General features: G+C 36.0%; 1 protein-coding gene across 2 annotated transcripts in view; it reads right to left on the bottom strand.

Moving 5' to 3' along the window:
* Positions 1–27,937, bottom strand: part of MYO18B (myosin XVIIIB) — a 2,352,406-nt gene that overhangs the window by 2,203,651 nt on the left and 120,818 nt on the right. The window lies entirely within an intron of this gene.

A 27,937-nucleotide genomic window follows, 5' to 3' on the forward strand; every position in this document is an offset into this window, starting at 1 on the left:
GTGCTGGTGCCAAAGAAGGATGGCAGCATCAGGTTCTGTGTGGACTAAAGGAAATTAAATAGTCACACAGAGTCAGATGCTTACTCCATGCCTAGGACAGATGAGGCCCTAGAGCAGCTGGGTGGGGCTAAGTATCTTACAACTATTGATCTTACCATGGGTTACTGGCAGGTGCTCTTGACTCCCAGTGCTAGAAAAAAGTCAGCCTTTGTTACTCCTTTTGGCTTGTATGAGTTCACAAAGATGCCCTTTGGGATGACAAATGCCCCAGTGACTTTTCAGAGGCTGGAAGATTACCTCCTAACAGGAGCAGGAGGGTTTGCCCTTGCTTATCTAGATGATATTGCCATCTACAGCCATTTCTGGCAAGACCACCTTCAACATGTCAGGGAAGTGCTGGGCAGACTACAGAGGGCAGGGTTGACCAGTATGCCCAGCAAATGTCAGGTGGGTATGGCAGAGGTCTTCTACCTGGGAGATAGACTGGGGAGTGGTAAGGTCAGACAAGAACCTGCCAAAGTAGAAGCCATTCAGGCATGGCCTGCACCTGTTACCAAAAAGCAGGTGGGAGCATTCTTAGGGACAGCAGGGTACTACAGAAAGTTTGTCCCTAGTTATAATACCATAGCTGTTCCCCTTACAGACCTGACAAGGAAGAACAGGCCAGATAAGGTAGTGTGGACCCCAGCATGTGAGCAGGCATTCCAGGAGCTTACGGAAGCTTTCGTAGGATCCCCCCATGTTAGCCAATCCAGATTACAGCAAATAATTTGTTGTGCCAGTGGATGCTTTGAACCATGGGGTGGGGGCTGTACTTAGCCAGATTTCTTCAGTGGGAGAAGAGCACCCAGTGGTTTATCTCAGTCATAGGCTCCAACCCAGGGAGGAATGCAATGCAGCTGTAGAAAAGGAATGTCTAGCCATAGTGTGGGTACTGCAGAAACTTTAGCCTTATCAGTATGGAAGAAAATTCACCGTAGTGACAGATCAAAATCCCCTAACATGGTTAAACAGAGCCAGCCAGTAAAATGCCAAGTTGCTAAGATGGAGGCTAGGGTTCATTTCTCAAGGGTCTCTGGGGGGGGTGAAGATAGGTGAAGGCTGCCAGCCTAGCTAGATAGAATTTTGTAGATAATTCTATCATTTGTAAATATTAATGTAAGACACAGGCTTGTTCTCTGAAATGTGAAAAGACTGTATTGGATGTTGAACTGGAACAAGTGTAACAACAATGCACTCTGCTGTAAGAAAGCTCATAAGTCAAGCATTGTGAGATTCTTTGATCTAAAACTTGGAGCCAAGATGTCTAGAGAGAGGCATTCTGCCTATTGTTTTGAGGCCAGAGTTAATGGCTAGAATTCACATGAATAATTTATTTTATTTCTTTGGCTTCTGGATCAACTGCAAGATCAAAAGGGCTATTAACCTCTGAGTTTCTGTTAGCCTGGGAACCAGAAAGAAATGATATAATCTGAAATGAATCAGTGGTACTGCGTTATCAATTTAAGGACAGAAAGAATGAGAGCATTTAGCATTTGTCTTAAGAACATCCAACTCACCAGCACTGTCTTGGTCTATATGTAAGTTTATTGTGGAACTGTGTTTTCTCTTAGAAATAGCTAGTTAATAGGAATATTAGACTAAGTGTTTTTCTGTGTTGATGTCAGAACTATTCTACTGCATTATTTTAAGCATTTCCTGTGATCTCTGAACTCTTGACTAGCACTGTGTAGTAAGAAGTATTATCTTGTGTTTTTATTATTTATTACTAGTTATTAAATATTTTTAAACCTTTCAACTGTGGCTGTTTTATGTAGAGATAATTTAAGCTCTAAGAGTACATTGCATGATTAAGCCTGGACTGTTCATTTGCACTTACCATTTGGATTATAATATTCCACAGCAATAATTGGACACCCTTTCATAAGGGCCTTTTAGTAGCTGATGAATATTAGTGGGTGGTGGCAAGTGGTTCTACCATAGAGTCTAGGTAAAAGGGGTAACACTGGAAAACCTCTGCCAGCCTTCCTCAGGAGTGTCTGTGTGGTTGTGGTTGTATATAACTCTTATCTCAAAGTGTGTGTGTGTGTGTGTGTGTGTGTGTGTGTGTGTGTGTGTGTGTGTGTGTGTGTGTGTGTGTGTGTGTGTGTCAGCTACTTGGGCAGGAACATGAAGCATTGGTTGGACAGAGAGGGTGCTGGTGGTTTTAACTTGCCCACTAGGCTGAGATCTGGACCCTATAGCTGTGCTAGTGGGTAGTCTTATTGGGGATCTGGAGAGTAAGGGAGAAACCAGCCTCAGAAAACCAGCCCCAGACTGACTGAGATCTCTGTGTGCATTTAAGGGTAATTGTACTTTACTGTGTGTGTATTTATTATCCTTTCCCTATATGGATGCCCCTCACTGGTGCTAGTATTGAGGATTGAGGCTCCTTGATTACTGGGCCAGTGCACGGGTGTCAAACAGTGTTTCACCAGTTTCAAGACTATTGTCCCTAGTCACTATGATGAAGTGCTCGCTGGTGAAAGACACCAGTAATGTAACACAAAACTGGGGTTGAACTCATGGTTTAGGTGTGTTTTATATGCTAAGCTCACTGTTTGCTTCAAAATAAATGAATGGAACCAAAGTCATACATTGCTTTTCATCAGATAAACTTGACTATGACTTTTCTTTCAAATCTTGGCTTGCATTACACCACAAGCATGAATGTTATGCCTGATGCGGGTTTGCACAGTATTTTGCACAGCACTAATGCTCCTGAGGTTGCAGTCAATTGTCAAGCAAAAATTACTTTTTGACAAAAAAACCGCAGGACAAATCCTAATCCTGCACTAACACTATAATCAGTGGCAACATTTGACATTGTTGATATATTAATATTCATAGGTTCTTGGATATAGGCTAAACTGAAGTCCATGAGATGAGGCTTCTTCACCAAAGAGGAATGTGGCCTAATGGCCACATCATATTTATACTTTACATAATCTGTTTTCTCAGTTTTAGTGAGTGAATCATTGTTGAGAAGACCTTCCCAGGATATTCATTTGAGATAATTACCTGTCCAAACACTTTCTTCACAATTGCTTTTACATGAAGAACTGGAGACCAACTTTCACATTGGGTTAAGCTGTTATGAGTTGCATTGGCCTAATTAAAAGTTTAAATCTCATATAGGACTTTTACTTGACATGAGCCATTTCTGGGAAATGATTTAAATGTTTTCTCCATTCATACAATTGTTTATTTCTGTCCTTGCTTATGTTTTGTTGGCACTTCTGGGCAGTGTTCTTTTTCAGAAGGGACAATAAGAGAAGGAATACTGCTGAAGATAATTAAAATTTGCAGGTATCTGTGGCACAATCAGTGAAATTAAGTCTCATAACTGGTATGGGATATCAATCTCGGGCAGGGAAAGTGATCCAGAATGTGGCAGTAGAGTTATATAATCCTTAATATTTAATTTCCCTTCATTAGAGTCTATGAATAGACATTAAGGTGGTGCATTAATGCAGCATGTATTTTTGTTTCCCTGAAAACAGTCATATTTTCCTTTTTCCAGCCCAAATCCAAAGATGTACATTTTCTCTGGCTGAACTATTTAGTATTAGTAGTATCTCACGTTTTCACATTCTTCCTCTATAGAAGCACCTTCTGGTCTAACATATTGTAAAATAAAAATAGTCATTGCATTTTCATTGGATATAATGCTTCACTGCCTCCTTTAATCACTTAGTTAAAATCATAAAATGACTTAATTATTATTCCTTTTGTAGAATAAATGCATACTAAGGTTTTGATGTAATTGTACTTTTATTTATTTATGCTAACTAACTAAATTACATTTTTCATGCAACTTTTAGAAAAAATAGAATGGAAACCCTAACGTGTTATTCTCAATGCTTAAATTCCACATATATTTAAGACTTTTATAATTTTTGCATGTGTTAACCATAGTTCATTAAAATAAATTTAAATCATGAAAGGACACAACTGGGGACATAAAAGAAACTTTCAAATATTTCAGTTGTATGTAAAAAGGGAAACTAGCTTTACAATTATGGCAATACTGGACATTAGAAACCACCTTGAAAATGAAAGTGCATGGTCCTTAAAAGAAAATAGCATCAAGAATGCGTGTCATGAATACAAGTCACTTCTACTGAGTGATAAAAGAAAGAGGATTAAAAAAAAAGGAAAAAATACTCACGAGTCAGCCAAATAACCCTTACAAACATTCAAAGTTGATTTTTCTGTGCTGTGTTAAAATGTTTCCGAAATCTGGCAAAAATGCAGAGAAAAACATAAAACCACTTACAGTGTATATCAGGACGGTAATTTAATTTGTGAATCTTTCTACCCAGTGACTGATCTCACTGCCTAAATTTGTTCATGCATTTTTAAAAGCTTATCCTAAAACTCACTTTAGAAGTGAGACAGCTCTGTCAGTTATTGCTCTGCATTCAGAAATGACTCATCTGTTACAATTTGTAATCTAGCTCTACATTTATTACGCACTCTGCTGCATCAAAGTTAGCCTTTCTAAGGAAACATCAGATAGTTATTGGACCGCTGTCAGGGTTGGGTACTTGCATATCTAAATATCATTTTTCTTTTAACATCCATAATAATAATAAGTAAATAAGCATGTTCAGATGTAACTTATCTTCATTCAGATGTAACTGCTGGTGCCAACATTCACATACATATGGCATGCTGCAGTTACTGAGACAGTGGTCTCTGTACCATGTCTGCTTCCCAAAATATCCAGTAAGGGAAAGTGTGATAGGCCTGCTACTTATCTTCCTTCCATACAAATTCTTCCAGCTGTTTGAGGGTGGGGGGCGTCTGAGTCTTGTGACCTGGACTTGCCCTGTACACAAATGCATCTATTTATAGATGTCCATATACATACACATTTGTATACACATATGCTCATGCATACACATGCACACACACGTGTGTGTGTGTGTGTGCATGTGTGTGTGTGTGTGTGTGTATATATATATATATATATATATATATATATATATATATATATATATATATATATATATATATATATACACACACACACACACACACACACACACACACACACACACACACGCATAAATACACACATTGGTTTCACTGCTGTTGTTTAACTAGAACAGATTTTCTGCATGAATAAATGTCAGCCTTGCTCACTGACTAAAATTCTTTCAATTGTATTTCCTAATCTCACTATAGTCTGATGAAAATTACTAAACAGCAAACAGTATAGCGCTTCAGCAACAGTTTTATTCATGCAGGCCTAATATGCAGTCATACTTAATAAAAAACAGCAAACATTGTATGATCTGAAGCAGCAAAAGCTGCCAATTTGTCAACTTTGGCAATAAACCCTTAGTGTACAATATATAATATCAGGATAATGCTACCAAACATGGAAGTAGATTTGAAAAATCAGACAAAAACGCAACAAAAAAGGGAAAAATAAATAAATTACTGCAAATTTTATACAGAAGCCATGGCTATAATCTACTAACACCTGGCCTTCCATAATGTAACATGCCCCTGAGCTGGCAATGACAACCTCAAAACACATGTTATAAACTTGCATTCTCCCAAAGCCTCACATAATCCTTCTGACATCAATAAAAGCCCAGTAGCACCTTTTATTCATTTATTTATTAGTTTACTTGGCATTTGATAACTAGGAAAGCCTGACTGAACCAATGTCCCATTTTCATTCGAGGTCCTGGGAAAAAAGCTCCACAACATTTAAACAATGGTTAATAAGTAATTATATACAATGGGAGAAACAAAACCAAGAACCAAGTAAAGTCCTTTGTGGGAAAGACTGAGAGGCTACTCAAGAAAAGAACTTATGAGCTCTATTACATCATTACGACAAGGAATCCCAATAAGAAGCTTTAAAAGCATACATTAACATGTACTGCTTTCAAGAATTTCAAATTTGCTATACTAGAAAAGGCTGACATTAACCCTGGGTGAGGGTGGGGAGAGTAGAGGTGAAGGAGAAATGAAACTAAAGTACAAAGAACTGCTTTGGAAAGTTATGGTAAATGTTACCTCTCTCCCAGTTTGATCGACACCATATCGATAAAGCCTTAAAACTACATTCTTCCAAAGTGTAATTTTCTATGGGAACACTTATAGTTTTCACCCCTTTTTTGGTGAGCATTTATAATTGTTGATTGGTTCATACATTCATACGAGTCTATCTGTTCTGAAGGGTCATTTTAAGCCTAGCCAATAACCTGGGGTCAGAATCAAACCCTGTATCTTTTGTCTTTGGGATAAAGACCTTAACCATCATTCAAAACCTTATGGTGTGATACATGCATTATGTTTTTTTAAGATATATAGCTTTATAGATAAAGTATGAAATGTTATTGTTTTTCAAGGTTTTCATATATTTCTTTTACATATTTTAGCGACCGTGGTGGTGGTGCTGCAGTAGCGTTGTCGCCTCACAGTAAGACGTTGTCCTGTTCCATTTTCAGCTAGAGCGTCTTCTGTATGGAGACATGCATGAATGGGCATACCTTCATTGAAGGTTGTGCATCAGGGCCAGCAACTCAGCACGTAAAAATCTACTGCCAATCATTAGCGGACCGGAGTTCCGCTGTGGCGACCCCTAACCAGGAAAAGCTGAAAGACACAAACAAAAGAATGTGCAACTATTCAGCCACTGTGCTTACAATTTTAATTCAAGTGATTGTTTTTATTTTCTTATTTGCATATTGAATCTGAAAGAAGTAGTTGATCAATTGCATATTTGATTTACTTGGTTTAAACTGTTTTAATAGCACTGGCTCTTTAATAACATGGACCTGTGTCAGCTGCTGATAACAAAAAAGGAAGTGATATAAGTTAGCTGGTATTCTGATGAAGTCCTAGGTTAGGGACAAAAGCACTAAATCTTATTATGGAATAAACGTTTTTGTTTGCACCGGTGAGAGTGTGAGACTGTTTTTTTTTTTTCTACCTGCAGGCATTACTTCCTATTTGGCTCTAAATTAAAATAATGTAAACAGTTCTTTTTTCAGGAAAACCTTTCCAAGACTACACTCAGAAAGTATTAGTAAATAACATAATTGAAATAAAACAAACATTATGAGGACTATTATGCATACCTATAGAAGAAAATTATGAATAAATCATTAAGAATTCTAAAATAGTAGAACTCTATATGCATTGATTTACTGTTTTTCCAGTTGTATAGTACCTTTAAATCATGTGAGCATCTTGGCTATACTGAGATTTGGTCTTGCCTGACTCTAAATTTCATATCTCATAGTATCATATGATTTATTGCTTTACTGCATGTCAGACCTTGCTTTCACACCATTCAGATCCAAAGACCCTGTCATATAATTACTCTACCAATGTATGTGTCTTGAAAGAAAGAACATTGTTGCCACAAACACTAATGTTCAAGTCCACATAGTTAACAACAAACACTGATACGCAAGTCCACATAGTTAAACAATGTTTATCATTACAGTGGCTTCCTACAAAGCATCATTCATGAAGTTCACAATTTTTGTATGTAGTTATAGGTTCATGGGTTCATAGATTAGCACTAGGCTAACTCCCCTTCTGGGCCATTTTAAGCCTAGCCAATTACCCCATATGAGAATCAAACCATGTACCTTGTGTCTGTAAGGTAAACATCTTAACCATTATGCCAACCTCCCTCCCCTTTATGCCAACCTCCCACCCCTTATTATTAAGCATATAGTCCAGGAGGCCATTGAGGGGAAAAGCAAAGTTCCCAATCACCCCACTTCAGTGAATTGCAAGATTCACACAGAAGACAAATGGAGGCTAAGGGAATCAAACAGTTGTCAATAGCTCACAGCCTTGAGCCTCTGCACTAACTGGCAGACTTACCATTTGAGCCATATGTAACACTAAACCTATTACCGTGTATAACTATCACAAAAGTCTTTCTTCTGAAGGGAGAACAATGATCATTGCTTTGTAGTCATCGGCAGGTATAGTGAATCAAAGGCATTTGTCATGTGCCAGTGTGTTAGAAATAAAAAAAGAGGTTGTTAAAGTGTTGTAGTTTAAATAATACTTCAGTGCACGCAGTGGATGTAGAAAGTTCCCGATCCAGCCTGAATGAAATGACTCGGGTATATTTAATTGTCAGCTTTCAAGCCAGCATACACAAAAAAATATCCATTTCCAAGCTTATTAACTTTCTGCATAATTCCTGTATCTGGCATAGTGTAAAATTCCCAGGCTGTGTAATGCAAAAAACATTAACCTGAGCAGCCATGATCCCCTCAATAAAAGATAACCAACTTCAGTAAGCATAATCCATCTTTTATAGGCCTATAGTCCCCTGAACTAATTCCACAATGATCCTCTCCACATAGGATACTGGTAATATTGATGAATCAGTAGTTCCTGTGAATGACTTCTTTCTGCCTTCTGAATGGGGACTGCCATATCTTGAGCATGAAATGCATAGAAAAAAGTTTGTTTGATAGGATTATGGAAGATTGTATTGATTCCATCTGGGCTCATGCAGCTGGTTTTGAATCACTTTTCCTGCATTACCTGCTGGTCATCAGCCCCCTTCCTGCCAATCACCTCATCTAGTCCACATCTCCAGAGTGATGGTTGATCAAGGTGGAACATCATATATGTAGCTATCAGGGGTGGCTTCAGGTTTGTGCCTTTTTTAAATCCCTGTCCTGTATGTCCATGCATGGACAAACTGTGGGTAGGACATGCAAATGATGTCAGTGCCGTACTTCCACAATGAGTTAACATCAGAAAGATGCTGCCACCAACCTGCTGAATGCACCATATGGTGTTTTCCCATGTGTCTCTGGACATGGCCTTCATCATCTACCTGCACTATCAAATGCCCAAACTGTTAAGATAACTCAGATTTCCTGGACCACACTAGGGCCGTTATCCTTCTAAACTGCCAGCACAAACCATGGCACTACTGTTTTTAATTTTACCTGAGGCTGGTTGGGGGGTTTGTTCAATTTTTATTAAATATTTCTGCAAGGATATTAGTGAAATCACTTTCAGAATACATTTTATCATTTTTGCAGGCTAATACATTGATGAGTGTTTCTTCTAACTTTTATTATATGTTTATAAAATGACTCCCTATCATAAGAGTGAAACCTGAAACTGTGGGTATAAACATTTGAAATATATTCTGATTCAAACATCTGAACAAGAAATTTAAAACTCTTGTTAATATCATCAAAACTTTTTGCAAGAAAGCTTCTCCTTTTGCACCTCCAATAGACACTCCTGCTACTTCTGTATACAAATTCCAAGGTGTTTTTACCACTGAAATGGGAAATAGTCCAAGGTATGGAAATCTTGGACTTTGTATACATTCACTTATACACACAGTCGTGATATTTTTATTCTGAAATGGCAGTTATATTCCTTAGGATTTTAAAACGGACTCAAACAGTAATAAGTTACTTCTTTCAATCTTTATCAAAAATGTAAAATTATAAACCAACTTTGTTTTGTTGATAAATTTTCTATATTTTTTTTGAATGCATTGAGGTTGGCTTTACCTGTTGATGCTCCAAAGATTTTATAGGTTGACTGGAGTTTTTTTTATTTTTCTCCTTTTTGATGCATTATTTGTTATTGTGCAGTCCCATTACTGGCTCTTTTCTTCAATCTTTCCTTATATTTGATTCTAATAGGGGCTTGGTTTAAGACACAGCTGTCCAAATTCTGTAGAATTAGTAAAACTTGTTTGTGGCTCACATAATTATTTCACTAAGAGTTAGATCCCAATCAGAATTGTTAAGAGCTCAGTTTATTATGGTGTAATTGCTAATTGACAAGTCTGTAAATATGAAGGTGCTATGCACAGTTACTTTCACAGATATGAACACTGTTTCTTCATCTGATGTTACAAAAAAGTGGTAACAGTAAGGATTGAAAACATGCAGTGTATATATTGATAAATATATTATAAAATATTTAATCCTCTGGAAGGATTTCTTTTTGACCTTGTGAATCAGTCAATGACAGTGGGCATATTTGTTCTTGATAGCATATTTGCCCCTGTCAACTGCTGGATAACCAATGTCTCCCATAATTCCTGCACTTTATTGTTAACTTCTAAGGCATAGTGACATATTACTTATGTGACATGGAAGGAGTTTGGCATTTATGTAGAACACACTGGACTGCATATAAGTACAGATCCAAACCAGCGGGTGAAGTGATCACACAAGATCCAGTATTCTCTTAGCAATTGTAACCATCCATAATTGAACACACAGTTTGTAAAACAGGGCATACAGGACTCCAAAGAGTAGAAGCCTGCAATATTTAATGACCAGCGCAATGAAAATCCTCAACTTTCCTGATTGTTGACAGCCATATCCTAAACAGCAGCACTGCAGGGGCGGCTCATGCTATTGGACTGCAAGACTGCAGCCCCCCCCCCAGCTGTAAAATGAAAAGAACAGAAAACTACAGATTTAAAATGAAAAGTCTGGAACTCCTATCACTACAGCTGTAAAATGAAACTGGACCCCTATCCAGACTGCCATCTAAATAGTCTGGATTACAAAGAGAAGTCATCAGTATAGATGCCCAGAAGTCTATGTGGCTACGGACTGCAAGGTCTGCAGTCTAGATAACAACTGATTGGGTCTAGATATCAACTGATTGGCTCCCAGGTGTGTGTGTGTGTGTGTGTGTGTGTGTGTGTGTGTGTGTGTGTGTGTGTGTGTGTGTGTGTGTGTGAGACGCTCCAATTCAATATGCCTGGTGGCTAGAGTTACTCAGGCTCAAACTCTGTATCTTGGATACAGGTAGCAAAAGCCTGAATTCCCTACCCACCACCACTGCAGATTTTTGCCTCATATTTTTGTTCTGAATCTGTTCTCTTACTCATAAAATCTGTGGTTTTCTGGAGTGACATGCATTTGAATTTCAGACTTCATATTCTTCAGAAAATACATGGTAACACTACACAAAACCTTTTATTTTAGCAATTTTCTAAGTATATAGGATCAATATTTGAAAATTGTTCCTATTTTTGGGGCTATATTCCCCATTATTGGCTTTGCCAGGTTTTTTGTGCTAAGAGGTTGACAGCTATGGTGAGAAGTGAATTCACTAAATGATAGCCATTTATGTTTCATGTCTTTCAAGAAACAGAGGCATAGTGGTATATTGCTCTGACTATAGTGCATAGGGTCCTGGTTCAAAACTTGGCAGTGATATGCATGGTGGTAACATAACATTTTATTCTAGCTACCTTCCAAGATTACACAAGCAATGTTTAAAATGTGTCTCTGTTTTTTGGCTTTTGTCTCCCCCCAAGTAAATGTTGGCTTTTTCCAGATTTCTTGTGTTGCAAAGTTGAGAGATACAGTTGAGTGTCAAGTGGATTTTATAAGGAGCTGAGAGATTTAGGAGAAGAGAAATTTAGTGCTGCTTATGCTGTCTGCTTGCATTGTTAATAGCATTAACAGGTTGAATACTTGCTTTTGATGCAGAAGGTTATGGGTTTTACTCCCACAGTATTTAGATGCATTGCTGATACTGTACTGAGTTGTACCTTTAAAGGGGGTGGATTCTGCAGTCCTGAGAATGTCCTCTTTGGCAGAGATACCTAGTATTTATGAACCTGTTATCAGTTTGCTATCCATTCCCTATTGTAATAATACTAGCTTATCATTTTTTAATGTAACATAGGCAATATATTCCTCAAGGGCAACAGGCACTTTATTTGTAGATGAAACAATGGCATATAAAGTTGTTTGCAAGCAACAACCTCTGCATTAGTTACAGATCTCTTTAATGTGGAATTATTTAAATGACTTTTACTTCTGCAGAGATTGTGCATATTTACTGGTGGATTGTAGAAGTTTGAGCAGACTTTTATGATGGAAATGTTCTGAAGTGGGCAGTACTGTCATTATTGGTTCATGCATTTTATTTAATTTTTACTGGAAAAATATTTAAAACAATAAATTTAAAATGCACTCTAACAAGTGTAATGTAGTATACAAGGAATATAATTTAATACAAATCAAGAAAGTGTTTACTGATTATCTGATCAGCTCAGGTACGCCCCCTCCCAGTTCTTGGTTGGATGTGTTCGATAAGGAACCAGTTAAATCAACTGCCTACAAGCACAGACTATGTTGTTACTGAATATTTTCACTGAGTCTGAATGCTACTGAAAGTGATGAAGCCAGATTGAAGCAATCACTTCTCTTAGATCTTTGTTTTTTTTTTGGGGGGGGGGGTACTTACCATCCACACCTAGGGAGCTAAGTCCGTCGTGTAGATTTCTGCTGCAGAATTCTCCCGGCTGAACTATACCTCTCAACTGTCCAGATTTTTGCAGAATGAATACATTTTTGCTTCTTATTTTTGGTTTGTTCCTCGTACAATGTGGGGTTTTCTGGCAAATCATTTAGGAATGAAATCACTTAATACTGACAGACATTGAGTTTCAGACTTCATACCCTTCAGAAAAAAATGCATGCTAAAGCAAGACCTGTTATTCTATCAACTAAGTTTATACAAAAGCAATTTTTAGTACTGTTTGTTTGTTCCCCCAGTATATTTGGCCTTGTCCAGATTTCCTGCATTAAGAGGTTGAGAGGTATGCGCAAATAAATCACTTTATAGAATTAGGTATATCCAAACCTCTCGACTGTCCCCGATTTTGACTCAAAATGTTGCTATCCCCCTAATAATCTCTCTGCAAAATGGTAATTTTGGAAGAAACATGGAGGGTTTACAATTAATAAATAATTGTAACGATTAGAGTCACAGATTACTTTTATTTTAGAAATGCATGTAGGTTCTCTTATTTTGTCAGCTGCTCAACCTAACAGTACTAATATTAAAAAGTGTACCTTTTTTGACAGGTTCCCAGCTGCACTGTGTGGATATTTTATATTTTTGCATCACATTTTTTTTTCATAAAATTGTGGTTTTCTGGCAAATTAGTGGCAAATCATTAAAGATTAAAGTTAGAAAATAATGAAAGATATTTGAGTTTCAGATTTCATACCTTCAGAAAAATCATACTAATGCAAGGCCTACTATTCTATTATATTTCTAAGTTTATAAGAGCAATATTTAAAAATTGTCCTTATTTTTGGCCCTTTGTCCCACTTCTATGTATGGCTTTTTCCAGATTTCTTGCTCTGAGATTGAGAGGTATGACAAATATGTCAGGCCATCAGCGTCAGCCAAAGACATTTCAAATTGTGACATACTTGTACCCCACTCCCCCATGTAGTGACTCTGGATGTGTCCAAGCAAGGCAAGGAGCAGTTATGCAAGTGAGCAAAGTATCCCCCCCATCCAAGATATAGACACAAGTACTATAGTAGCTTGTCATCTATCCTTGATTTTGTAGAATGTTCTGGTTTTGTGTCATATTTTTATACTGTTGATTTATACTTATTATTCAGAAAATGCATGTTGCAGTGCATGTTGCTCTGTGCTTAAGTAACAATGCTTTAATGACCATCAGGTAAGCTTGTCTGAGATTGTAAGATGCAAGTAAGCTTTAATAAGCATACTGTTAAAGAATTATCAACATTGAAAGCCTTTTTGTTGTTACCATGCAGTGAATATTTACATAGTTAGATAACGTATAAGCCTTAGGTATTGAAATGCATATGACAGTATTTGTAATAAAGGACAGGATCAAAGTGTTTTCAGAAGCTCGTTAAATTTTTTGGAAACTTGCAGTCATCTTTGCAGGCTTTACCCATAAACTAAAGAGAATGCCAATCTATCGTGTGTGGTTCATAACCTGTGCAGTAATCCTTTAAGCAATTTATCTTGAGCTTGTTTCTTGTTTGCTGTTCATTTTTTACTTTGATCATGTTTTCCCCATGAAACAAGTAGATAATTATGGTTAGGCAGCACCGCAGTAGGTGTTTTTTGGATAAGAAACATTTTTTCAAGTGGGGGTAATCTGTATCACAGAGATTGCTACTTTCAGCATGATACTTGGTTCTTTTATAAAGCTGAATATAAATTGTAATTAGAACTGCAGTGCAAGGAGAAGTGGTTTCAGTTGAGTGCTGCTTGTTTTTTTTTATACTTTATTTCGACTGGCATTCCATTAATGTATTTAACACGTAATTTATTTTTTCATGCCTCACAACCTTTTTGTTTCCATCTAGGTATTAAGTAAGCTGTCATGTAGCCAATGAATTGAAATATTTTTTTTGTTCTCCAGTTCATTTTGTTTTGATTGGACTCTCATAATGATGGTTTGGCACCCAGGTCAGTGCCTTTAATTAAAGCACCAGTTTTTGTGGTTTTGAGCATAGCTCTGCCCCTTTCTAGTTGGCCACATCCCCTTCTGATTGGCGCTACCCATTCAGCTGTCTTCTGCAGCCCCCCTTTGATTTGAAGTCTCCAACCACCACTGCAGCACTGTTACTCTGGAAAATAAAAATTTTGGAGAGTAATGCAAAGAATGACAAAATTAAATCCCAGTGTATCACACACTGGGAATTTATGTCCCTCACAACATGAAATTCTAAAATAAAAAAATAAAATAAACTAAAACCAAACATGTTTGCTTGATGTACATAATTCAGTGCTGCCAGTGAATGGACAATGATTGAAGTGTCAAAGCATATGATAATTTTTAAATAATAGTCTAATTAATTGAAATGGTAAAGTAACATGTTTTGCATCAAATTACATTTTCAAAGAATAAGAGGTGAAAATAGAGGTCAGAGGGAGGGGTGAATCACACAGTCTATCCACTCTGCAGAAACAGTCAGAATTTTATGGTACCAGCTGTCAAACTATGCAGGTACTGAAACATTCTGAGAGCTTTGCAAAAACATTGCTGAGGTCCAGTGTTCTTCATTATCATCAGGAGTTCTACTACAGCAAGTTACAAGGTAACCTGTGTTGTCAGTGATCATGAGGGTTCACATTATTGTTCCATTATTGCAAATTATGTGCTAAGACTGTTTCACCAGGTCACAAAAAATGGGAAGTGTTATATCCTGGAATATATGGGATGCAGAAAAGATCCCTTACAGCAAAGTTCTCTGTTGGTCAAAACTTCTACACTCTCTGGGAAAATGTCAAGGTGTCACATATTTTTGTTTTAAGTTTTAGGTTTCAAGAAAACAAACTTCACTTCTCATTTGATGTCAGTTTGTAATGTTCATCTGTTTTTCTTTGCCTGAAACAGCAAAACAGAGGCACAACATAATTAATTCAAAATCTGTATCTTTCAGATGTAGGCATCTCCATACATTGCTGTCCAACCTTTCACTGATAGCTTGCAATATACTTCTTGGTTGCAGACAGACACTAATATTCTACTTTTGAACATCTCTCTATTTCAAACTCAGCCATGTAATACAACCCAATGGCAAACATGCATTCTTTAGAAAAATAAATGAATAATGAATCTATGAGGGATCATTACAATATAAACAAAAATGTGATATTTTTGCATACAAAATGGCTTTAGACTGAACTACGGTATACTTACTGACATTTCTATATTTACCAATCAAATTTGCACAAGCAGGGATCGAGGGCTTTTTACAGATGCTACAGTCTTGGATCTCACATGGGCACTTGAAATAGTTGAATAGTTAAACTTTGCTTCAAAAAGTTGTTATATGGTCTCTCTGAAGAACTGAGTAGTTTGCTATCACTTTGGACAACTGTCCAAACAATCTTATATCTGTACTATCTGTCTCTCGTCATGGTAATGCCATTTGGCACATTCTGCAATGAGTGCTTTTCAGGCAGTTGTTGTTTCAGTAGCAGTTATGGTTTCTACGGGAACAGGCTGCTAGCCTGGTGCCCAACCCTCCTCGTAGGGTATACATACTCGCACTCACACCTAGGGCCAATTTAGAGTATCCAGTCCACCTACTACATGTCTTTGGAATGTGGGAGAAAACCAGACCACCTAGAGGAAACCCACACAAACACAAGGAGGGTATCCAGGTTCCCCACAGAGGGTTCCCCAGCTGAGAGTTGAACCGGAGAACCTTTTGCTGTGAGGCGACAACTCTAACCACTACACCACTGTGCCACCACCAATACATTTATACTGATAGGTAGTAATACACAGTATTACTTGGGTTCACTAATAATAGGTGTCACTTAAGATCCTATATAAGGGTCATTACTATACTCCTATGAGTTTGCCCTCATTTCAACCTGTAGGATGGCAATATTGTAATTATCAGTCCTTGCAAATCTTCTGCGATACTGAATAAGAGTTTGCAAAAGGAATTTTGTGTCCCTTGGAAGTGGCTTATTGAAAACAGATTAAGTGTCAGTTTACAAAAAACTATGTTATCTGTGATCCCCCTGAGAGTTACTGCAGCTCAGTTGCTTATAATAAAAGACCATGCATGAAATTTACTACTCAATCAGAAATGCTTATTTCATATACATTTAATGACATGACAACAAAAAGTTCTACTACAGCTAACAAACAAAGCAATGAATCAGCCTGCCCTTTATGTCCATAAAACTATTTCCATTAATGTTTTATATCCAGATCAGAATGCATTTTTCCTCTTATGGTTTTAAAGTTCCATAAAATAAAAATATTTAGGTTAGCATAGTTCTCCAACTACAAGGAGTACAATGTTCACATTTTAGAAGCAATGAACTTGCTCTCGGTGACAACAAGATCAATCTTTTTTTTTTAAATATTAATATTCAAACCAATCAAAGGACAGTACTGCCCATTTGGAGAAAAGCTTTACTTGATCACACAACACCTCCTACAATCTCAGAAGTGATGAAAAAATAATAATCCAAAGATTAGATTTTAGACAAGAACTGAGTGAAAGGCCCTTGTAAAACTACCAATGCAGCCTGCAACAACATCCTTCTAAGAATTTATATTTAAATAAAGTATCACTTTCTAGGAAATATCTTAGAAAGTACCTAGAGAGTGAATACAAATGGATAAGCTTCAGTGACCATTGTTTGTACTCAGAACCCTGCTCTAATTGAGTAATTTGTCTTCTACATTTGTGAACCACACATTTTTCTCATTGATGTAGTAAGTTTTATATATATATATCTATAAAAAAAACTTGCATTCAGCATCATGATCTGACTAATGTTTTCTTTTTCTTTTCTTATTTATTTATTTATTTTGAAAAGTTCTGTTTGTAGTTTTTTTTCTGTATTGTAAGTCTCTTTTCATATGTTGTTTCATGGATTACTTGTGTTACACAGCCATTAACAGCAATCATAGATTACCTGTAATGTTTTGTTTAAATACTACTGTAAGATATATGTTTCTTAGATAATTACTGTATCTTTGTGTTTCCTGGTATTACTTCTTTGACATTTTTTTCAAATTCACGGCCATAACTAAAACAATAACATATATTTTTATAACCTGTTATTACCACGTGGTATTTTATTTTATGTTTTTTGTTATTACCTAGTGCCTTGTTCATGTCTGAAAAGGTCTTTAGACCAACTTACATACCCAGTTAAATAAGACAGAACAGACACTCATTGAATCCCCCGTGACAGAGGGAAGCTATGAAAACAATCACTGTATCTGACAATTCTGCCATAATCTTACTGCTAGTGCCACTTTAGGTGGGTGCCCCACACAGGGAAGTGGAAAGTGTAGCTTTATCGCTTACATTGACATTTCATACATTATGCACTTATTATGAATATCGACAACATCAAAATTATGCATTAGTAACCTCCACTTTTTTGTATACTAAATACATCCTTTATTTTGGGCATGGAAAGAGAGGTTGCAATGTGATATAGTATTTGACAGGCTCATAGGTTCTTAGGTGTGTACTAGGCTAATGACTATTAGGGCCTTCTTAAGCCTAGCCATCCATCCCAAATCTCTGACAAGTTCTCGTATCCTTGATAAGTTTAAGCAGTGTCTTAGGAAATGAAACATTTGCAGGCAGGGTACAAACAAAGGTGAATAAGCCAGAGCATGACGTTGGAAAACGGCTTTTTAATAAACTTTACACTTATTAAAAATAATAAAAAGACTAAGCGCTTTCACCTACTATTCACCAAGGCATTATCAGAGCCTAATTAATACAACAATGAAAACAGCTTTTATAGGAAGTGTTTGAACACGTAACTTCTTACTTATTCAATACATTTCACACCCACTACAATTGGGACAATATTGTATACAAAAAAATCTTAGTTCATTAACAAACAAGTCACTGCAATCCAATAATATATTAAAAAATTATATAAAATATAAAAAAATGCAAAACTGTAAAAAATATATATACCCCATAACTATGGGATATTTAAATATGTATCGTCCTTAATTTTAGAACATTAGAAACTGAGATGCTGTCATTAATTTCTGTTTTTTCCTTTGTATTAAGTCTGAATTGCCATTCTATTTCTTTCACTTGTAAGTTCAAATCTGGGTCACCCCCTCTTGTATCCATAACAACTTTGTCAACAATAAAAAATATAAACTTCTTAAAGCTTGTACACTCTCTGCTGTGCACGTATAAAGCATATTTTTTAATATACTCTATTATGTTTTATATTTATTGTGCCTTACTGATGCCATTGCACATGAATTTAGTTATGTCTTGCAAGTTCCTAGTGTGACAGTGAAAATATGTTTTTTAATATAAACTAGTTTATTATACCATGACCCCCCATTAATATTCCAAAACGTGCACGCTGATTGGCCAGCATGTACATTGTAAATCGACTTATACTAATGCAAAAAGGTCTGGTCGCCCGGACTTTTTCCATTAGTATAAGTCTCTTTTAAAACACTGTCTCGCTATGTTAAAAGAGTTTAACATAGCGACACAGGTTTAAAAAAAGCAACGGAGATCTCCGTTGCTTTTTTTAAACCTGTCTCGCTATGTTAAACTCCTTTAACATAGCGACACAGTGTGTAAAAAGCAACGGAGATCTTGCTTTCTCCATTGCTTTTTACTGTTTCGCTATGTTAAATGGGTTTAACATAGCGAGACAGCTTTAAAATAAGCAGCAGAGATCTCCGTTGCTTATTTTAAAGCTGTCTCTCTATGTTAAACCCATTTAACATAGCAAGACAGGTTTAAAAAAAAAAGCAATGGAGAAAGCAAGATCTCCGTTGCTTTTTACTGTTTCGCTATGTTAAATGAGTTTAACATAGCGAGACAGCTTTAAAATAAGCAACGGACAGCGAAACAGTAAAAAGCAACGGAGATCTTGCTTTCTCCGTTGCTTTTGGCCACAGCTCTGATGTACTGCATAGGCATGCACAGTACATCAGAACTGCCACGGATACCAGACAGCTGCGGAAGGGCAGCAAAGAGGCATTATACAATGCCATTATTTAAGAAAAGTAATTATTTCTTTTCTTAAATAATGTCATAGTATAATAGCAATAACCCACTTCTGGGTGCGGGTAATGTGGGATTTACCCATGGTTGTCTTTGTTTGGTCCCTCGGGCTTCGCCCCCAGGACCAAACCACGCCAACCGTGGGTAAATCCCGTATTACCCACACCCAGGCATGGGTTATTGCTATAATATATTTTCTAACATATTGTGGTTGTTACTGGATTGCAGTGACTTGTATGCAGATTTTAAAAAGTATACAATTTGTGTACTAGAATGTGATCCAGTGAATCCCAGGAGGTACTGGGAAGTACATATTACTAATATAAGTGGTTAATACAGCAACTAAGATCAAATGCCAGTACCTCCTGACTTAAATGATTGCATTTCCATACAGCGTGTTCTCAAGATGTGTGCTGTGAACCTTTAACTTAATTTTGTTATATGTCAAAATATTATTTAAAGGCATTATAGCTTCCTATATATTCAGATTTCAATGTTTTTACTATTACATGTTAATATTTGTATTGTATAATTTCTGAAAGATTAGGTTTATAGGGATTATTTTATCACAGAAATAGATAGTTTGAGGTTAAATGGTTTGGCATCTCCATGAGAGATCCTTAATTGTCTAACTGCTGTGAAATCCATGTGTATTTTGAGAGTAAACAAGAGACAGGTAATTGTCATAACTGAGCTCATCTAAATGTAAATAAGAGCAACACATCATGGTGACTGATCTGATTAATATAACATGTATGGTGTAATGAAAAATTCACTAATTTGACAGCATTACAGTTGGAATGTCTTGATATGCATTACTAATACTAAAGGAATTTCTGGACTAGTTGAATAAGAGGTATAAAAATCATGGATTTGCAGTACTTTTGCCAGCAATAATAGACTGTTATTAGACCTCTAAAATATCTAATAAAACATATGTGCACAGTGATTGCTGGTGGGATGCTAAACTCATACATTATATGTTGTATGGCTAATCAAGTCAATATGTCTCAATGACAAAACCAAAAAACAAATCTGCGTAAAAGGATATGGAAGAAAATGTTTCCTATCATTAGTTTCATTCATAGGAGATTACCAATATTAAAAATTACAAAGAACACTTGTACAAATAATTGTAACGATGTTCTAACATTAGACTGGCAGGAATCCTATAAAGTAACTTGCAAAGCTGACATTTACATCAATACGTCTGAAGCAACAGATGTTAATAAGCGAAAAAACAGAGTTCCTGTTTTATTTTATATATCAGGTCTTTCTACATATTACAAAAATTGATAATATTGTACTAAAAAAAAAAAAGAGTACAAATTGATATTGGCCCTTACAGGTAGCACTTTTCAGGTGACTTAATTATTAGGGTGATTTCTTAACAAAGATATGAATACAGTTATTGAAGAAACTGTTATTTCTACAACTTATGAAGAAAGCTTAAAAGGTTTATAAGAACATTGCTATCCATTACAGGCAGCATATTTCTGAAACAAAACAGTCTCTGAAAATAACCATACATTTAAAGTTATGAGCACATACAGCAAGTGATTCTAAAGTAACAGCATTGCAGTGTCTAAGGGGTGAGGACAAATGGAAACATGAAGTTTGCATCTAGAAATTACATAAATAAGCTTTGCAATTGTAGCTTAAAGCTGTGTTAAACTGCATTGTCCTATAATGTTTGACCAGCAGCATGCCATTATCAAGAGGGAAATGAAGATTTGCACACTGACTTATAGGAGTCTTAACAACTGCAAACATCAAACTATTGTTATCCAAGAAAAACTAACAACTTATTGGAATGGAGAAGCACAAACTTATATCCATGTTATCATCAAGCTGATTTCTTAACAGCTAAACAATCTGTATGACTTCACCTACTTCATCAAGTAGATATAAAATGCAAACCTGAGCTCTTAATCTGGAAGAAGGTGGTTTACTGTATATCCCTGCACCTACTAACCTATAAATGAAATACAAATAAGGCTAGTGTGCTTTAAGGTCGTTTCCTCACTGAATAGTCTTCATTGACTTACTGCTTATGTGATTAACCAGTTAGCACTTTAAATAGCCTATGCATTATACTTTTTGTTGTATCTTTCAGCTTTTCCTGGTTAGGATTCGCCACAGCGGAACTCCGGTCCGCTAATGATTGTCAGTAGATTTTTACGTACCGACTTGCCAGGCCTGATGCACAACCTTCAATCAAAGTACACCCATTCATGCATGTCTCCACGCAGAAGACACTTTCGCTGAGAATCGAACAGGACAACGTCTTACTGTGAGGCGACAACGCTACCACAGCACCACCACCGCAGTTGTATATAGCTGAGTCTTACGAATCCAATGAGTGCTTTAGGTTTACCAGCAACATGGTAATCTTTTCAGACTGAGTATAAATGCAGCAGAAATCTATGATCCTATTAACTTACAATCATTGTTTATCATTAATGTGTTTGATGAAAAGCTTAAAACAGTTTTGACTATTCCAAAAAAATATGATAACCTATGTAAACTTCACATTTACCATTTGGTTTGGAGCTTGACACAAAATGGTGCAGAGTTTAGAACCAGTTCATTTACCAAGTTAAAAATCAATTAAATACATAAATACATACATAAATAAATAAATAAATAAATGGTGACACTTCCAGCCCTAACTATAAGAAATAGTATTTAAGTTGAATACCATGTAGCAAAATCCAGTTTACATATCTATACATTTCAGCATGGAACTAACCTATACAGACCTCAGGTTTTGCTGAGAGGCTTTATATTATATCAAAGTGAACAGAAGCAAAAACAGAAAACTCGTGTAGAAACACAGTAAGCACAAATAAAAATGAAAACTCGCCAAGTTATAAAAAACAAAACGTTTACTGGTGTAAGCGCTTTCACAATAAGAGTATTGCTTCATCAGACATAACTCAACACTAAAACAACTTTCATTTAAATAGTACATCAAATCACAACTTCACTTAATTGAGTCAAGAACCTTAAAGATATACTATCCCCATACATAAAATAACACAATTACATAGGATAAAAACATACATAATATACAAAGACTCATATATAGCAAATAGCTCAACTAAAAACATCTCATCTTTTGAGTGCTCTAGATTTCAACACTGGCTTTAAGGAAATAAAATCATTCAATCCATATCCAAGATGGGCTGCTAATTTCAAAATCCATCTATGTTCCGACCTCTCAGTTTGATTAATTAAATCACCTATTCTAATATTTTCAGGTATAGCCTCTAATACCTGAAAAACAAAACAATGTGAGGCTCCCTCCCTTTTTATAAGTTTTGCCAAAGCAGTATACTCTAAACCCTTGCATGTGCAATAACAGTGGTCCCTGATACGTTCCCATAAACATCGATTGGTTTTGCCCACATAAAAAAAAACAACTTACAGTGGGCCAAATAAATCAAGTTCTTCATATTACAGTCTGCTTTTCCTTTCAAATACCAGACAACACCACTGTCCAGATGTTTAAATGTCAAAGATTCATCAATATTTGAACAAAATGCACACCCACCACGTTTCTTGGTACCCACTGTCATTCCACTAACATTGATAGATGTATTAGGATAACAGAGTCTCTGCTTAAGTGATTTTTTATTTTTATAACAAAATCTGGGTTGTAAAGGGAGGGAGCCTCACAATGTTTTGTTTTTCAGGTGTTAGAGGTTATACCTGAAAATATTAGTACAGGTGATTTAATTAATGAAACTGAGAGGTCGGAACATAGATGGATTTTTAAATTAGCAGCCCATCTAGGACATGGATTGAATGATTGTATTTCTTTAAAGCCAGTGTTGAAATCTAGAAAGCTCAAAAGATGAGATGAGATGTTTTTAGTTGAGCTATTAGCTGTATATGAGTCTTTGTATATTTTGTATGTTTTTATTCTATGTTATTTTTATGTATGGGGATAGTATATCTTTAAAGGTCTTGATTCAATTAAGTGAAGTTTTGATTTGATGTACCTTTTAAATGCAGGTTGTTTTAGTGTTGAATTATGTCTGATGAAGCAATACTCTTATTGTGAATATGATTACACCAGTAAACTTTTTGTTTTTTTATAACTTGGCGAGTTTCCATTTTTATTTTTGCTTACTGTGTTTACACATGAGTTTTCTGTTTTAGCTTCTGTTCATTTGTTATCATGTATTTATATCCGGAGGACACCTGTTCTGCTCATTTCTCCTGTTTGGTTGCTGGACTCTGGTTACCATGGCAGAAGGAATTGGATTTAGTACTGCTTGTGAACATTTAATGTCGTCTTCATGTACAAACAACAGACTTTTTGAATTTATTTTATTTCAGCAGAACCCACTGCTCATGGGGGACTTACAATTTGATGAAAATGATTGCAACTTTGATGAGGTTCAAGACTCGGAGGTACGTGATATTAAGAAATACTTAGAAAATGATCCATATTGATTTAAATGATTGCAATGCCAGCGATTTCATTTGGAGGCTTGCAATGCATTAAAGATTATACCAAGGGGCTTAAGGGTTCTCAATATGCCCACGTATGGAGACACTTACCGTGATTTATTGGCCAAATGACAATGCATTCATTTAGAAACTGGACTGGCTTATGTAAAGCTGCTCATAGACTTTTTTTTCACCTATTGAAAAGGAACTTGGTCAAAAGATAAAGATACAGCAGAATGAGTTATCTGGGACTATAGGCATTGAAAGGACCAAATTGTTCTTTAATGAGCTTGTGGATAAGGTGTTTGTCTATAAGAAAAGATTGCTCCAACAAAAAAAGAAAATCTTGCCTGTGATATGAATGACTTTCATATTAACCATGTATTCACTTGGTCTAAATCTTGAGAACACACCCCTGAGGTGGAGCGATGCCAAGAGGAAATAGCTGATGTTACCATGGAAACTCAGAGTGTGAGAAAGAATGTTTTTGGTGCAGGCCCTATCAGTTTATTCTACACCATCCACCATCGGCTAGCTCACCATCAATTGTGGAAGCCCCCATTCATTTAAATATGGTTTCAGAAACTGAATCTGTGGTGAGAAGGAAAACAACTGCAAATACCAGACAGGGTTTTCTTTTATTACCATTGCCTTTTCAGAACCAGTGGAAGAAGTTAACATAACAGGAGTTCCATTGAATAGATCAGAAGAAAAAAGAGCCACCACCCACAAACAATGTAAGAACTTAAGGAAAATACGAGCACCAATGACATTGATTTAATATGGAATATTTCTAAATGTTTATTGACTTTATATGTATGTAGAGTATTAATAAAGGATTAAGTTCTATTCCTTCGGCAGGTGCTGAGGTTTCTGACATTCTAGTTGAACTTAGAATTTTTGTTGGGAATGTTTCTCTCAAATTAATGTTTAATAATGATGGTTCTGAAAATGTTGTTAATGTTTTTAGAAAAACGATTGTTTTTTCTCCACAATTACAACCAGTTTTGGATCAATTTTTACAAAAATGTGAGAGTGATGTGAATCAATATTTTAGGGGTAGTAGTGGCACTAGAAATAAAAGTTACTCTAATTTAAATTAAAATGAAAAACGTGCTTTGCAAGATTTGCAGAATGATACAGAGATACTTATTAGACCTGCTGATAAGGGTGGGCTAGTCGGTGTAATGGATATGAATTGTTACTTTGATACTATGGAAAAAATGTTGAATGACATCACTGTGTACAAATGTATAATTAAAGATGAGATTGTATGGATGAATGAAGAAGTTATTCAGACTTTAAGTGAGTGTGTAATAATGGGTATTATGACCAAGGAATTATTTCAATATTTCATGGTTGAATCTCCTTTGGTGCCCCAGTTACATGGGTGACCAAAGATCCACAAGACTCCTACCAGCCCAAGTTTTAGACCTATAGTGTCGGGTGGAGGTTGGTTCATGGAACCATTCTCCATTTACTTGGAGAAACAACTTAGACCAGTTTTATATACCTCCCCATATGTTTTAAGAGATACTAAGCAATTTCTACATGATTTATACAGAGCAGAGAGGGCTACAACTCTTTATAAGGTTAATGTCTTGGTTATGCTTGTTGTAGTATTGTTATTTACTTCTATTTCGAATTCAGAGAGTATTAATGTGGTTAAATTGTAGTTAACCAGGAATAGTGGCTACAACATACAACACATTGATATTATTTGCCTCTTGCTTAAAATTGTACATGAACACAATATCTTTGTATTTAACAATCATTACTATTGGCAGATTTCAGGGGTGGCAATGGGCAAGAGTTGTGTCAATTCTTATGCCAGTCTTGTGATGGCAGAATGGGAATTTAATAGAATCATCTCTAATTCCCTTGATGTTATTTGTTTTTATCATCAATTTTTCGACAATCTCTTTTTGTTATGAACAAATTCTAAAGAAGAACTAATACATTGTGTTGAGAAACTTAATACTAGTTGCCCCTTCCTTATGTTTACTATGAAGCAGTCTGCATATTGGATGGAGTTTTTAGATGTTGAGATTTTTAGGAAGGAGGATGGCCGCCTCTCTACCAGGATGTTTTGGAAAAAATGCCACAGTCCCTCATACTTATATAGAAGTAGTATGCATCCTCAGCATATATTTTCAAAAACTGTAAAGGGGCAAGCTATGAAGATGTCTTGCTTATCCCTGGAAACTGATGGTTATGAATGAAGCTTGGAATAGCTTAAAGCAGATTTTGTTGGGAGAGGCTACCTGAAATCAGAGATGGATAAAGTTTGTGGGATGGTGAATAATAATCGATCAACTAAAGCTAAACCATATTTTTCTACACACTTTGATGAGTGAAAGTGTATGAATAAAAAGTATGATACCTTTCTGGTCACTCTTACTTATACCAATGATGCAGGTGGGATAAGAGACATTAGACATAATTGGCATATTTTACAAATGGATGAAAGGATAGCAGGCATTATAGGTTTACAACCCAGATTTTGTTATAAAAATAAAAAAAAAATCACTTAAGCAGAGAGTCTGTTACCCAAATACATCTATCAATGTTAGTGAAATGACAGTGGGCACCAATAAATGTGGTGCCTGTGCATTTTACAAGTATTGAGGAATCTTTGACATTTAAACATCCGGACAGTGGTTTTGTCTGGTATTTGAAAGCAAAATCAGACTGTTATATGAAGAACTAGATTTATTTGGCCCACTGTAAGTTATGTTTTTCTTTTTATGTGGGCAAAACCAATTGACGTTTACAGGAACGTATCAGGGACCACTGTTATTGCACACACAAGGGTTTAGAGTATAGTGCTTTGGCAAAACATATAAAAATGGAGGGAGCCTCACATTGTTTGTTTTTTCAGATGTTAGAGGTTATACCTGAAAATATTAGAATAGGTGATTTAATTAATCAAACTAAGAGGTCAGGATTTTGAAATTAGCAGCCCATCTTGTACATGGATTGAATGATCTTATTTCTTTAAAGCCAGTTTTGAAATCTAGAAATCTCAAAAGATTTAGTTGAGCTATTAGCTGTATATGAGTCTTTGTATATTATGTATGTTTTTATTCTATGTAATTGTGTTATTTTTATGTATGGGGATAGTATATCTTTAAGGCTCGATTCAATTAAGTGAAGTTGTGATTTGATGTACTATTTAAATGAAGGTTGTTTTAGTGTTGAATTATGTCTGATGAAGCAATACTCTTACTATAAAAGCACTTACACCAGTAAACTTTTTGATTTTAATAACTTGGCAAGTTTTAATTTTTATTTGTGCTTGCTGTGTTCTACACAAGTTGCTTCTGTTAATTTCTTATTGTGTAGTTTATATCCGGAGGACATCTGGTCTGCTTATATCAGAGTGAATATAAATATTAACCAATACTACAGCTGCTTCAGCTGGTTGCAAATGATAATCTATCCCAGAGAGGAAAGACACCACTTGGCCACCAATGAAAAGAACACAACCATAACAAATTACAACCTAAGTGGGGGAGGGGGCTTCACCACCCACAACCCCCAATTTAAGTATACAACTCGGAGATCACACTACAGTGGAGAAAGGGCAAAGTTCACCATGGTGGCGTACTTTCCAGTAGTGGTTACTTTCCCAGACAGGAAAGACAAAGTTTTTTGCAGTTACAATGTTTTTTATCTCACCGTTTTCAGAGCTGATGAACTGGGCTGCAATGTTATGAAGGTAAAACATATATTTTTGTTCTGGAGAAGACACCAATAAACACAATGTCAAACAACTCCACTACAGTGAAAGTTAAAACACATAAAACTTTAAACTTTTACTAAACAAATCACAGAATAAAATGTATGATCGTGGTAAAAAAAATAAGCGAGTTGGGCTAAGTGCCTTCATCAGATCCTATAGAAACACTGGAACTTCCACATGTATAAGGAATTCTAGATCTTTTGAAAGAATTAATCTAGTATCAGCTAATTTTCACAGCATCTGTCCTTTTAATAGCGACATTGTGACTTTCGGTTAACTTTCACTGTGGTGGCATTGTTTGACATTGTGCCTTTCAGTTAACTTTCACCGTGGTGGCATTGTTTGACATTGTGACTTTCAGTTA

The sequence above is a fragment of the Protopterus annectens genome, chromosome 4.part0 (genome assembly GCF_019279795.1).
Source record: "Protopterus annectens isolate FY-2018-M chromosome 4.part0, PAN1.0, whole genome shotgun sequence".
NCBI lineage: Eukaryota > Metazoa > Chordata > Ceratodontiformes > Protopteridae > Protopterus > Protopterus annectens.